This window comes from Stomoxys calcitrans, chromosome 2 (genome assembly GCF_963082655.1).
Source record: "Stomoxys calcitrans chromosome 2, idStoCalc2.1, whole genome shotgun sequence".
Classification (NCBI taxonomy): Eukaryota; Metazoa; Arthropoda; class Insecta; order Diptera; family Muscidae; genus Stomoxys; species Stomoxys calcitrans.
The window spans coordinates 8027619-8042660 of record NC_081553.1 but is presented as its reverse complement, the minus strand read 5'-3'; the positions used below and the strand labels follow the sequence as shown (position 1 = coordinate 8042660).

Sequence of the window (15042 nt, the reverse complement as noted above, 5' to 3'; positions counted from 1 at the left end):
GCACAGTTACTATCAAACTAATACCTCGCCAATATAACAGTTCTGTTTGTCCTAAAGATATTTCAAACGTTTATTATCCCTGCACCACCACTGTGGTACAGGGTATTATAGATTTGTGCATTTGTTTGCAACGCTAAGAAGGAGAAGAGTTAGACCCATCGATTTAGCTATGTCCGTCTGTCTGTCTGTCAATGTATTTTTATAATCAAGGTACAGCTTGCATTTGTTGTCCGATTTTCACAAAATTTTCCATAAGTGTCTTTTTTGGTCCAAGGACGAACACTATCGATTTTGAAAAAGATCGGTCTAGATCTAGATATAGCTCCCATATATATATTTCATCCGATGTGCACTTTTAAAGCTGTAAAAGCCACAATTTTGGTTCGATCCTTACAAAATTTGGCAAGAAGTGTTTTCTTTAATGACCCAAAATGTCTGCGAAATTTTATTGAAATCGGTTCAGATTTAGATATAGCTCCCACATATATCTTTCATCCGATGTTGCCTTTTAAAGCTGTTGGAGCTGCAATTTTGGTGCGATCTCTACCAAATTTGGCATGAAATGTTTCGTGTGACATCCCAATATGTGGGCAAGATTTCATCTAATTCGGTTCAGATATAGATATAGCTCCCATATATAACTTTCGTCCGATTTGACCTATAAAGGCTGTAGAATGCACAATTTTGGTCCGATCTTTACAAAATTTGGCACGCAGTGCTTTTTGTGGCGTCCCAATATGTGTGTAAATTTTCATGAAAATCGGTCTATATTTAGATATAGCTCCCATATATATCTTTCATCCGATATGGCCGTTTAAGGCTTTTTAACCGATCTTTACAAAATTTGACACGGGGTGTTTTATTTGACATCTCCATACGTGTGCAAAATTTCATACAAATCGGTCCAGATTTAGATATATCTCCCATATATATGAATCGCCCGATTTGCACTTAAATGGTCGGTACAGATTTAGATATAGTTTCCATATATATATTTCATCCGATTTGGACTTTTAAGGCTGTAGAAGCCACAATTTTGGTCCGATCCTTACAAAATTTTGGACGAGGTGCTTTATTTGATGTCTTCATATGTGTGTAAAATTTCATAAAAATCGGTTCAGATTAAGATATAGCTCCCTTTCATGTTTTTCATCCGATATGGCCTTTTAAGGCTGTAGAAGTCACAATTTTCGTCCGATCTTTACAAAGCTTAGAATGGGGTGTTTTATTTAAAATCCTCATATGTGTGCAAAATTTCATAAAAATCGGTTCAGAATTAGATATAGCTCCCATATATATCTTTCATCCGATTTGTTCTTTTAAGGCTGTAGAAGCCACAATTTTGGTCCGATCCTTAAAAAATTTTGGACGAGGTGCTTTATTTGATGTCTTCATATGTGTGCAAAATTTCATAAAAATCGGTTCAGATTTAGATATACCACCCATATATATCTTTCATCCGATTTGGTCTTTTAAGGCTGTAGAAGCCACAATTTTTTTCCGATCTTTACAAAATTTAGCATGGGGTGTTTTTTTAACATCCTCACATGTGTGCAAAATTTCATAAAAATCGGTTCAGATTAAGATATAGCTCCCATACATATCTTTCATCCGATATGGCTTTTTAAGGCTGTAGAATCCACAATTTTCGTCCGATTTTGCATGAGACGTTTAAATTGACGTTCCAATACTTGCGCAAAATTTCATTAAAATCGGTCCCAATTTAAATATAGCCATGTGTATATTCCATCCGATATGGACTTTTAAAGCAGTAAAATACACAATTTTGGTCACATCTCCACAACATAGGGCTTGAGATGTTCTATTTCATGTCCCAGTATATGTCATTAAAATTGGCACAGGTTTCGATATAATTCCCATATAATCTTTTATCCGATATGGCCTTTTAAAGATGTGGAAATCCAAATCTTTTGTCCTATGGTAGGAAAAACTTACAAAATTTAAGCTTCCTGTTGGCACATGGAGTCTACAAGTCAAGCTCAATTTTCTTTTCCCGCCAAACATCACACCATCTCAACTGGTTTATATTACTTTTGACTTCCTTTTTGTCTTCTTTGGGCATTGTCTTAATAAGATACAACATAGCCCGCTTAGCTTGTTACTTAACTCTTGTAATGGGAAAGTATAATCAAATCCTTAACCAAACTCCTAAGAAAATAAAATTTAATTAATTCAATTCCTAAAGTACTAAAGTATCTGGTATCCAGTGTTGTGAGTGCATAATCCATTAACATTAAATTAATCACATAAAATCCATCACTCCTGCCGACAGGCCTTTTAAACTCTTTTTTTACGAAAGCAAAGAAAAAATAAATCGCATACAATTAGTCCTATTTGTTTGTACAAGCTGAGGTAGCACCTTGTTAGGGGGGGGCAAAGGGGAAACAAGACTCACAAACATTTATTTGGCATACGTTTTCTCTTGTTGCTTTTGTTGTTATTGTATGCCCTATTCCCCCTTTAGTTTTTTTTTGTATAGCCGAAATCACTGATGAATGTTGTACACAACACAAACAAGTAAAAGTACAGCAAATTTTTCCTTTTTGTTTTTCATATCCTTGCTGTAACACCAAAAAGGATTTTTTTTTTAGTTTCACTTTTTCCACTTCTTTATTCTTTTATTTATTCCCTTTTTTTTGTGCAGCAGCACAAAATTGTATTATGTCAGCAGAACATGCAAAAATGTGGTAACACAAACTCACTTTGGCACAGATGTTATATCCTCGTTTTATTTGTGGCTAAGAGGGAGGGGGAGGAATTGGGAGAGGGCAACAGGGACATATGTGTGAATGAATTAAATCCAGAGTGAATGAAATGTTATCAGCCGCAATTAAAAGTGTGCAAAGGAAATGGGTTTGCGGGGGAAGCTGTTGCTAAAGTTAAAACCTTTTGCCCCAAGGATATGTGGAGATAGAATCAAGCGAAAAACAATTACCATTATGCCAGAGGAGCTCCATGGACTCCACAACTGGAGCTAGTAGACATTCTCAATGTATTCTATTTTACGGCACACGACAAACACTGATTCACTTTCACTCCTAACAAACGTAGAGTTGGCACAATGTGCTATAATATTTTTGGGAAAATTTCTCCCGGCCTTTATTTGCTCTCAATTTTTGACATTAGCTTTCAAAAACATTTCAACACAATTTTTTTTAATAATTTTTCATTTCAACTTTTTCATTTAATTTTTCTTCAACTTTTTTTTTCCAAAATAAATTCAAGACGATTTCACTCTAGTTGGAGCATCTTTTGCCTACACTCACGTCTAAACGCGTTTAAAACCCGATTTTGCACCGTTGCGAGATTCGGTCGTCGTTCGTTCGGTTCGCTTCTTATTTGTGGGTGTTTTATTTTATCCGTTTTCTGACATCCATACGAGCGCACAACAAACACGAAACTGAACAAGTGTTATTGTTTGAGGCCATAAATTCTGTTCCACCACTTCCACTCGTTTCCATGTCAGTCAATATCCCATTGGAACTTCGCATTGCTTTCGATTGGATACAACAAAAGATTTCAGCACATATTTTTGCTCTGTAAAATGTCCTGTGAGTATGAAGTGATTCTCTCCATGCTTCGGCTGAAACTCCTACAGCCACAGAGAAAGAGAGTGAGAGAGATGTAAGTAGAGGCTAATTTAATGCCACTGTTATTTGGAATGCTGTGGCAATTGAAACTGAGAGTGGACTGTTGCATGCGCTGTTATTAAACTCACCACCTTTCGGAGTTGTCTTATTTAACATTATGTTACACAATTGTTGGGCATCACAATGCTAACTAACATTTGGCAGTTAACGAAAGCTGACAGTTAACTTACATTACCTTAGCAGCTTCTAAATTTGTGTCAAAAAAAAAATTCTCAAATTTAAGACAATAAGTATTTGTGTTTGCTTTACAGATTAATTGGAACAAATTACATACTTGGTAGCCAAGTTTGTAGCCGAGTTGGTAGCGTGCTTGGATTGCCAGGTGGTCGTGGGTTCGACTCCCAACAGAGGCTTTGGTCTATCGCTACTGTGGTCTCACAATGGACTAAAATAGTCCGAGTGGGTCTGTAAAGGAATGCCACTTTTACCTTACCTTGCTTTACAGAATATTTGGAACACATTACATACTTGGTAGCCGAGTTGGTAGCCGATTTGATAGCCGAGTTGGTAGCCGAGTTGGTAGCCGAGTTGGTAGCCGTGTTGGTAGCCGAGTTGGTAGCGTGCTTGGATTGCCAGGTGGTCGTGGGTTCGACTCCCAACAGAGGCTTTGGTCTACCGCTACTGTGGTCTCACAATGGACTAAAATAGTCCGAGTGGGTCTGTAAAGGAATGCCATTTTTACCTTACCTTGCTTTACAGAATATTTGGAACACATTACATACTTGGTAGCCAAGTTGGTAACCGAGTTGGTAACCGAGTTGGTAGCCGCGTTGGTAGCCAAGTCGGTAACCGAGTTGGTAACCGAGTTGGTAGCCGCGTTGGTAGCCGAGTTGGTAGCCGAGTTGGTAGCCGAGTTGGTAGCCGAGTTGGTAGCCGAGTTGATAGCCGAGTTGGTAGCCGAGTTGGTAGCGTGCTTGGATTGCCAGGGGGTCGTGGGTTCAAATCCCAACAGAGGCTTTGGTCTATCGCTACGGTGGTTTCACAAAGGATTAAAATAGTCCGAGGGGGTCTATAAAGGACTGCCACTCTTACCTTACCTACATCCTTGGTACACATTATTTTATAAGCACGGAATTTTTACACCAACCACCAAAGGATGGGGGTATACTCATTTTGTCATTTCATTTGCAACACATCGAAATATCCAATTCCAAACCTATAAAGTAGACACATTATTGATAAGCGTAAAAATCTAAGACGATCTAGCCATGTCCGCCCGTCTGTCCGTCTATCTGTCCGTCCGTCCATCTGTACGTCCGTCCGTCTTTTGGTCTGCCTGTTGAAATCGCGCTACAGTCCTTAAAAATAGAGATTGAGCTGAAACTATGCACAGATTGTTTTGGTCCAGATGTGGATATAGCCGCCATATAGACCAATCCGGCCCATAAAAGCCACATTTATTATCCGAGTTTGCTAAAATTTGGGACAGTGAGTTGTGTTAGATTTGGATATAGCGGCCATATATACCGATCTCTCGATTTACGGGTTTGGGCCCATAAAGGCGCAATTTACTTTCTGATGTCACCGAAATTTGGGACAGTGAGTTACGTTAAGCCACTTGACATCATTCTGCAATATCGCAGAGATCGGTCTAGATTTGGATATAGCCGCCATGAAGACCGATCCGCCGAATTAGGGTCTTAGGCCTATAAAAGCCACATTTATTATCCGATTTTGCTGAAATTTGGTACAGTGAGTTATGTAAGGCCGTTCGAAATTTTTCATCAATTTGGCCCACATCAGTCTAGATATGGATATAGTTGCCACATAGAATGATCTCTCGATTTGAGGTTATGGGCCCATAAAAGGCGCATTTGTGGTCCGATGTCGCCGAAATTTGGGACTGTAACGTGATTTCAACAGACAGACGGACGGACATGGCTAAATCGTCTTAGATTTTTACGCTGATCAAGAATATATCTACTTTATAGGGATGGAAATGGATATTTCGATGTGTTGCAAACGGCATGACAAAATGAATATACCCCCCATCCTTCGTTAGTGGGTATAAAAACAGATTGAGAATTTATTTTTAACCCAATTCCTCCCAAAAAAACCGAAACTTACCAACAAAAACCAAACTTAATTAGTTTATGCCAAAGTTAATTGAGCCAACTGTATCCCTACCTAAAAAAGATGTGTCAGTCAGAGGGGCTGCCTTAAATTAAACGACACTTTTGGAAAACTGTTCGGAAGAGTAATTTTGAACGCTTGTTATTGCGTGAGGTTTAATCAATTTTCTGTTGGTTTCATGCCACTTTAGAGCCCCCAAAAATATTTTTCACTTCATTTATGGTGTTAATGTTGGCCAACGACAAATTGGGTGTAACAAGCCAAATGGCAGTCGCCTTTGTTCACACATTCAAAATGTTATCTATCACGGCAACAATTAAATTTTATTAAACATACATAAGTTCTAGCTGGCCTGCCTGTCCGCCCTGCCATCTGTCTGTCGGCATTGTTTTTGGGTAAAAATGTACTTTCTTTTTCTCTTTTCATTTGCGAAGAAGTTTTATGACTTTTTGGGCTGAACTTTTTTTATAGCTCATTAATTAGATTTTGCAAAAGAAAAATTGTTTTAATTAACAAAAAAAAAAGGACTCAAATAAATGATGACGCTTGGTGGTGTATCACCATCATGTCCTCGATACAAAATTTGAGACATTAAATGCGAAAGTTGTAAAACTCAAATGGAAAATTTTTGCATATTTTTTAGAAATTTGTTTTGAGTGTAACTTCACAATGGCGTAGCAAAGGGGAATGCTGTAGGGGCAACTAATTATGCGCTACCCCAGTATTGTGGTACAAAATTTATTACTTTTAGCACATGTTTGCTACGTTTTCAAGAATTTGAACAATTTTCCATAGTGTGGAAATCAATATTGACTGTTACTGTCCTTGTTGCTACTACGAGTACGCCTGTGACAGATAGAGATAATAAAATTCCGGGAAACACAAGCCAGCATGAAACACAGATCCCCCAACAAAACAAACACAAATACAAGAGAAATAAGTACAATGATAACAATAAAACAAGTAAAACGGCGTTAAGTTCGGCCGGGCCGAACTTTGGATACCCACCACCTCGGGTATATATATAAACCACCTTTCGTCAAAATCCGGTGAAAAATGCATACCTTTCTATATGGCGGATCTGGACGGATCTGGGTCAAATTTGAAAAGGATGTCGAAGGCCCAACACAACGCACAGTCCCAAATTTCGGCGTCATCGACAATAAACGCGCCTTTTATGACCCCAAAACCTATAGAACGAGAGATCGGTCTATATGGCAGCTATATTCAAATCTGGACCGATCCGAGCCAAATTGATAAAGGATATCGAAGGGCTCAACACTACTCACTGTCCCAAATTTCAGCAAAATCGGGTAATAAATGTGGCTTTTATGGGTCTTAAACCCTAAATCAGGGGATCGGTCTAAATGGCAGCTATATCCAAATCTGGACCAAATTGACGAAGGATATCGAAGGGCCTAACACAACTCACTGTCCCAAATTTCAGCAAAATCGGATAAAATATGTGGCTTTTATGGGCCTAAGACCCTAAATTGGAGGATCGGTCTATATGGCAGCTATATCCAAATCTGGACCGATCTGGTCCAAATTGACGAATGATGTCGATGAACCTAACATGACTCACTGTCCCAAATGTCAGCAAAATCGGATAATAAATGTGGCTTTTATGGGCCTAAGACCCTAAATCGGAGGATCGGTCTATATGGGGGCTATATCAAGATATAGTCCGATATAGCCCATCTTCGAACTTAACCTGCTTATGGACAAAAAAATAATCTGTGCAAAGTTTCAGCTTAATATCTCTATTTTTGAAGACTGTAGCGTGATTTCAACAGACAGACGGACATGTCTAGATCGTCTTAGATTTTCACGCTGATCAAGAATATATATACTTTATAGAGTCGGAAATGAATATTTCGATGTGTTGCAAACGGAATGACAAAATGAATATACCCCCATCCTTCGGTGTGGGTATAAAAAAACAAGTAAGAGCGTGCTAAGTTCGGCAGGGCCGAATCTTATATACCCTCCACCATGGATCGCATTTGTCGAGTTCAATGCGCGGTATCTCTTTTCAGACAAACATAGAATATTGAATAAGAACTGTTATGCTACTAGCGCTTTATCAAGTTATAGTCCGATTCGGACCATAAATGAATGCTGAACATTGTAGAAGTCATTGCGTAATATTTCAGTTCATTCGGATAAGAATTGCGCCTTGTAGAGGCTCAAGAAGCAAAATCGGGAGATCGGTTTATATGGTAGCTATATCAGGTTATGATTCGATTTGAATCATACTAAAAACAGTTGTTGAAAGTGCTACCAAAACACTACATGCGAAATTTCAATCAAATTGGACGAGAATTGCGCCCTCTAGAGGCTCAAGAAGTCAACACCCAAGATTGATTTATATGGCAGCTATATCAAAACATGGACCGATTTGGCCCATTTACAATACCAACCGACCTACACTAATAAAAAGTAGTTGTGCAAAATTTCAAGCGGCTAGTCTTACTCCTTCGAAAGTTACCGTGCTTTCGACAGACAGACGAACGGACGGACGGACATGGCTAGATCGACTTAAAATGACATGACCATCAAGGGTCTTAGACGCATATTTCGAGGTGTTACAAACAGAATGACGAAATTAGTATACCCCCATCCTATGGCGGAGGGTATAAAAAAGTAAGTTAAAAATTCAAATTGCCAATATAACAATTAAAGCATAAAGTTTGGTTACTTTTTCCTGTGGCCTTGTCAATTGGTCATAAAATGTTTAGAAATAGACTAAGTGAAGACTACTCTGCACCCACCGCACCCTCAAACTGACTCTTGGCAAGGCTATTAACAAGTTGGATTGGTAGAGCAGGAGTAGGATTCGGTGTAGCATACCTAAGTGACAGGACTAAGTATTTACAAAAGCGCTTGACATAGACACAACACCAATGAATCCTCTCGCCATGTGCTGCTTCTTTATTTCGGTTATGTTCGACAGTCTATTGAAATGGTAAAAGTTGTTGTCTACTGCTGCTGCTGGTTGTTGTTGTTGTTGGTGTTCTCATGGCTGGTTATGTGGGCCGATTCGATACGTTTGGCATGTAACCCAAGAAGACAACGCAAGCACCACTTGTGTGCCACCCATTCGAGTGCAAACGATTGAATGTCTGAATGAAAATAAATTGAACACAGCCACAAACACAGACGCACAAACAGACAGACAGACAGACACACAGACAAAGAGTCGAGATACTCCTTTGAATTGTAAGCCGCCTCTTGATTAGAGCATAATAAATGTTTTCACTCTTTGCAACAACGCATAAAAATTGTTGGGCTCAATTTAGTTCTTCTCCTCGCAGCGACTCAAGGGCAATTTGTGAGGAACAGTGTTACGAGGTTTGAGGTTGTGTTGTAATGACAACTTTCGGCAAAAGGGCTAGAAAATTAAGAATTTGATTGATGATATTCTTTTTTGGGAAATTCGAGCATTGCTTCAATGCGATGACAGTGTGAGTTATACAAAACTTGTAGATAAACACAAAAAGGGAAGCAAAAGTCAGGCGCTAACGCCTATATCAAACACTATACCCATTTTATAAGTATGACACAAAAATTTGATGCACCATTATATGGACTCTATTTGTCAATCTAGACTTATTTGGGCTGAGGTGCTCAAAAAATAATTGATACCAAATTTCGGTAAAACAGAAAATGTGGAGGGTTGCCCGCGCACGAAGCACTTCCAAGCAAATCATTGCCTGTTTTTTTTCCAAAAAACTGGACATGTTGTGTTAGGACAGTTGACATCCCAGTTCAGTTTGGCTCAGGTCGGTCCAGATTTGGATATAGCTGCCATATAGACCGATCCTCCGATTTAGGGTCTTAGGCCCATAAAAGCCACATTTATTATGCGATTTTACTGAAATTTGAGACGGTGAGTTGTAATAAGACCTTCGACATCCCTCTTTAATTTGGCCCACATCGGTCTAGATTTGGATATAGCTGCCATATAGACCGATTCTCCGATTTAGGGTCTTAGGCCCATAAAAGCCACATTTATTATGCGATTTTGCTGAAATTTGAGACAGTGAGTTTGTTAGACCCTTCGACATCCTTCGGTGATTTGGCCAAGATCGGTCCAGATTTGGATATAGCTGCATTATAGACCGATACTCCGATTTAGGGTCTTAGGCCCATAAAAGCCAAATTTATTATCCGACTTAGCTGAAATTTGGTGCAGTGAGTTTTGTTAGGCCCTTCGCCATCCTTCGGTAATTTGGCCAAGATCGGCTCAGATTTGGATATAGCTGCCATATAGACCGATCCTCCAATTTAGGGTCTTAGGCCCATAAAAGCCACATTTATTATCCGATTTTGCAGAAATTTGGGACAGTGATTTGTGTTCGGCCCTTCGAAATCTTTCGGTGATTTGGCCAAAATCGGTTCAGATTTGGATATAGCTGCCATATAGACCGATCCTCCAATTTAGGGTCTTAGGCCCATAAAAGCCACATTTATTATCCGATTTTGCTGAAATTTAGAACAGTGATTTATGTTAGGCCCGTTGACATCCTTCGTCAATTTGGCTCATATCGGTTCAGATTTGGATATAGCTGCCATATAGACCCATCTTCCGATTTAGAGTCTTAGGCCCCTAAAAGCCACATTTATTATCCGATTTTGCTGAAATTTGGTACAGTGAGTTGTCCTAAGCCCTTTGACATCTTTCTTTAACTTGGCCCTGATCGGATTAGATTTGAATATAGCTGCGATATAGATTGATCTCTCGATTTAATGTTTTGGGCCCATAAAAGGCACATTTACTGTCCGATGTTGCCGAAATTTGGTCTAGATCGATCAGTATTTGCATATAGCTGCCTTATAGGCCGATATCTCGATTCGATTTAACTGAAATTTGACACATTGACTTATGTAAGGCTTTTCAACATCCCTGTTGTAGCTGCTAAAACACCGTCTTATGACGAATGGTGGTTAATATATGAGGTGGGTATCCCGGGCCTACTTAATGCCGTTTAACTTGTTTTTCTTTTTTTAATTTTATTTCAAATTCAACCTTTCATTACACTGTTCTGTAGCACAAGTACAATAATTTTAAGTTTATCCAATGAACTTCCCACAGTTACAAATAGTGTGTGTGTCAATATGTCCTCCCTATGGTAAAATGAATTGTCCATATCTTGAGAATTATCCTTCAGCCAATTCAATGAGTTTTGTTTGTTTGTTAGTTTGTTGTCCTTGTCAACGATTAATAAATTTTTACAATTCTGTGGTCGGTGACAACAACCGCAACAAAGGCGCGCGTGCACACAACGACCTACAATGAATGAAGCAACCCCTAAGTGGCAACAACATAATAAACGACCGAAGGACATACACAAACACACACACATATACCCACTGCCTTTACAGCCAAAGCAATTACAAGATTTTCGGATGGGTTTTCGAAATCTGATCGCTACCAAAACTAATTCAACATAACCAAACAAATCTGTATTTTATAAACCATAAAAAATTTTAACGTTTTTGCACTCATTCAAAAGGAAACAACACCAATGCCAGCAACAACAACAACAACCATAGAGAGCACTAAAAATGTAATGGTTTCATTGAGCTTTTAAAGCGGGGGGTGGTTGATAATACCAGCTAAAGGACAATCATGCTATTCCAAAGACAAGATAACAAAAATTCGTATACTGTTAGAAGGAGTGATGGATTATGGGTGGGGAGAAAAGGTTGCGGGAGTGTTTTTTCCCATTCTTCTATAGAGACAAAGGAATGCAATTACTACAACCACTATAACATGATGACATGGCGCGACATAGAAAAATTGCAATTATGACCCACAAAAGTCAAACGGAAACCCATCAAAAGCAGCACTAACATTGGCGCTATTAAAAATAATAGTTTTATGTAAAACTATTTTAAAGATGCAAAGTGTAAATGCAATATAAATGTTTTTCTTTAAAATTATTAAACACAAATTAAATTAAGCTTGGACCGATTTGTGGACACATTTTGTCAGAACATCAATCTATGTGGTCACTTTATTCAAAAAGCTAATATCTATACCCTACACCACTACTATGGTACAGGGTATTATAACTTAGTGAATTAGTTTGTAACAGCCAAAAGGAAGAGAGATAGACCCATAAGTATATCGATCGACTCAGAATCACTTTCTGGCTCCGCCTGTCTGTCCGTCTGTAATTTGTGTACAAACTACAGGTCGCAATTTTCATTCGATCGTCTTCGAATTTGGAATGGGCATGTTTTTCGGCCTAGAGACGAAGCCTATTGAAATCGGAAAAAATTGGTTCAGATTTGGATATAGCTTCCATACATATGTTCGTCCGATTTGCAGTAATACTGCAATAAAATGGTCATTTGTTAACCGATTCTCTCGAAATTTGGCAGGAAGGATTCTCTTATGACTCCCAATATTACTGGTGAATTTTATAGAAATCGGTTCAGATTTGGATATGGCTCCCATATATATGTTCGCCCGATTTGCAGTAATACTGCAATAAAATTGTCATTTGTTAACCGATTCTCTCGAATTTGGCTGGAAGGATTTTCTTATGACTCTCGATATTACTGGTGAATTTCATAGAAATCTGCTCAGATTTAGGTGTAGCTCATATATATATGTATTACCCGATTTTCATTCCTAGACCCACTGCAAGCGCATTCATTGACCAATCTTCCCAAAAATTTGTACAACGCTTTCCTCGATAAAGTTTGATCGAAATCGGTCCAGATTTAGATATAGCTCCCATCTCCCGTCATTTGTCAACCGTAGTTATAACATTTTGAACATATTTGCTTTGCTCAAAATTTGATACAGTAATTTTAATAACCTATCCGAATACATCCGGCGAGGTCCATTAAAATTGATTCAGAATTAGATATAGTCCCACTTTTGTATTTAAAGGGCAGGTGGGTAGGGTATTATAAAGACGACACCGCCCGACTTTTGCCTTTCCTTACTGGTTGTGTTCATGTCAAAGGGGTGCACAAAACTTAAAGCTGGAGTTATTTGGAGATTGATGCATTCGGTCAAAGAGAGTGCTTTTAACTAAACCAAAAGCATCTATCTCTTTATCAATTCGACCCAACAATAAAATGCAAAAATTTATGCAAGTTTTATTTCTTAATAATTTCTAAAAATAATCAGTAAGGAAAGGCAAATGTCGGGAGGAGCCGACAATATAATACCCTACACCACCCAAAATACGTGCGTCTTTCAATACATGGAACCTATTTTGAAGTCTATTCAGACTTTAATTTTGCATACCTATTGAAATATTAAATAGAACCTTGTACGTTTTTTATGATAGGACCTAAATTGTGGCTACTACAGCCTCAAAGGGCCACATCGGATGAAAGGCATATGTCGGAGCTACATCTAAACCTGGACCGAATTTGATGAAATCTTGCATACGTAATGGGACGTTAAATAAAATGTCTAGTGCCAAATTTTGTAAAGATGGGATAAATGTGTGACTCCAACGGCCTTCAATGGCTATATCGGATGAAAGAAATATATATGGGAGCTATATGTAAATCTGGCCCGATTTTGACGAAATTGTGATTTCCTCAGCCTTTAAAAGCCATAACGGTAGAACAATATATGTGGGAGCTATATCTTAACCTGATCCTATCTTGACGAAATTTTGCATACACATTTGGACGTCGAATAAAACACCTCACGCTAAATCTTGCATAGATCGGACCAAAACTGTGGCTTCTAAAATCTTAAAAGGCCATATCGGATGAAAGATATATAGGGGAGCTATATCTAAATCTGACCCGACTCTGACGATATTTTACACACGCATAGAAAACTCAAACAAAACACCTATTGCTTAATTTTACACAGATCGGATCAAAATTGTGGCTTTTACAGCCTTAAAAGGCCATATGGGAGCTATATCTAAATTTGGTCCGATTTTGACATAATTTTGCACATATAGGCCATATCGGTTAAAATATATATATTTGGGAGCTATATCTAAATCTGAAACGATTATTTGCAAAATCAATAGCGTTCGTCCTTGTAACAAAAACAAGTAAAAAGGCATTAAGTTCGGGCGGGCCGAACTTTGGATACCCACCACCTCGGGTGTACATGTAAATCCCATTTCGTCTCAAGCCGGTGAAAATTAGATAACTTAAACACCCATATTCGGCACGCATATTGAGTGGCCTAATATATATGTCACCATTCAATTTTGTAGAACAAAATATTGATCTTTTTTGGCAGATATATTCAATTATAAACCGATCTGAACCATATTAAGGTCGGATATCGTGAGGCTCGGAAAAGCTCACTGTTTCAAATTTTAGCAAAATCGGTTAAAAAATTAAGCTTTTATGGGCTTCAGACCCTTTATCGGCTGATCGGTCTATATGGCAGCCATATCTAAATATAGTCGGATCTTAACCATATTAAGGTCGGATGTTGGGAGGTCTTAACCTACTCACTGTTTCAAATTTTAACAAAATCTGGTAATAAGTAAAGCTTTAAGTGGCCCTTATCGGCAGATCTGTCTATATGACAGCTATATCTAAATATAGTCCCATCTGAACCATATTTACAATTTAAATAAATGAAATGAAATGAAACGCCTAAAGTAATGTCGAAACTCCAGTTGAACCCCACGCAAAATCAAGGTTTCAACTAAAAAGCAACTACTACAACAATAGCAGCAGCAATACTCTCAACAATAAGCGTATTACAAAATGGTTTTGAATAGTTACAGTAAACTGAATCTCGTAGCCCATGTGGAAGCGGGGATGAATAGTTCTCAAGTGTCATTGGTGTCTGTAAGTGTTATGAGCTTCAGATCCTCACAATTAAGAGGGTTGAATGTGATGTGGGCCCAATACGAATACCCGTACGAGTGCGTGAGTGTGTGAAATAGTTTGCGCTGTTGTGCAAATTATTTTTCCCGATAATCTCATTGACTTTTGTTAAGCACGTGCAAAAGTCAATTTTAGAGTTGACTTCCCTATTTCTCTCTAATTGTATTGAGCGGATTGGGGGACCTGTTATCGTGGTGAACAAGTAAATTAGTTTGCTTGTTTTATTGTTTTATGGGATTTTTATGATGTGCCAAAGAAGTTTATTTTGTGCGTTAATAGACAGACAGACCATGTCTGCTGCATGTTTTTGGGGGAGGAAGGCGATAAGGGCGTTACTGATAAACTTGTCGAAAATAGTGGGAGCGGTGGCAATCGAAGATCTAAATCTATCATTAAGGACGTGACCCCCATTAACGTGACAAATGAAAATCAAATAAAAGGAAATGTTTCCGTA

At 38.4% G+C, this 15042-nt stretch overlaps 1 long non-coding RNA gene across 1 annotated transcript in view; it reads left to right on the top strand.

The window, feature by feature from the left end:
- Positions 1-3422: 3422 nt before the first annotated feature.
- LOC131995041 (uncharacterized) overlaps positions 3423-15042 on the top strand; it is a 29551-nt gene continuing 17931 nt past the window's right edge. The window contains exon 1 of the long non-coding RNA XR_009397093.1: positions 3423-3645. This is a non-coding gene — a long non-coding RNA (uncharacterized LOC131995041). The remainder of the gene's footprint in view (positions 3646-15042) is intronic.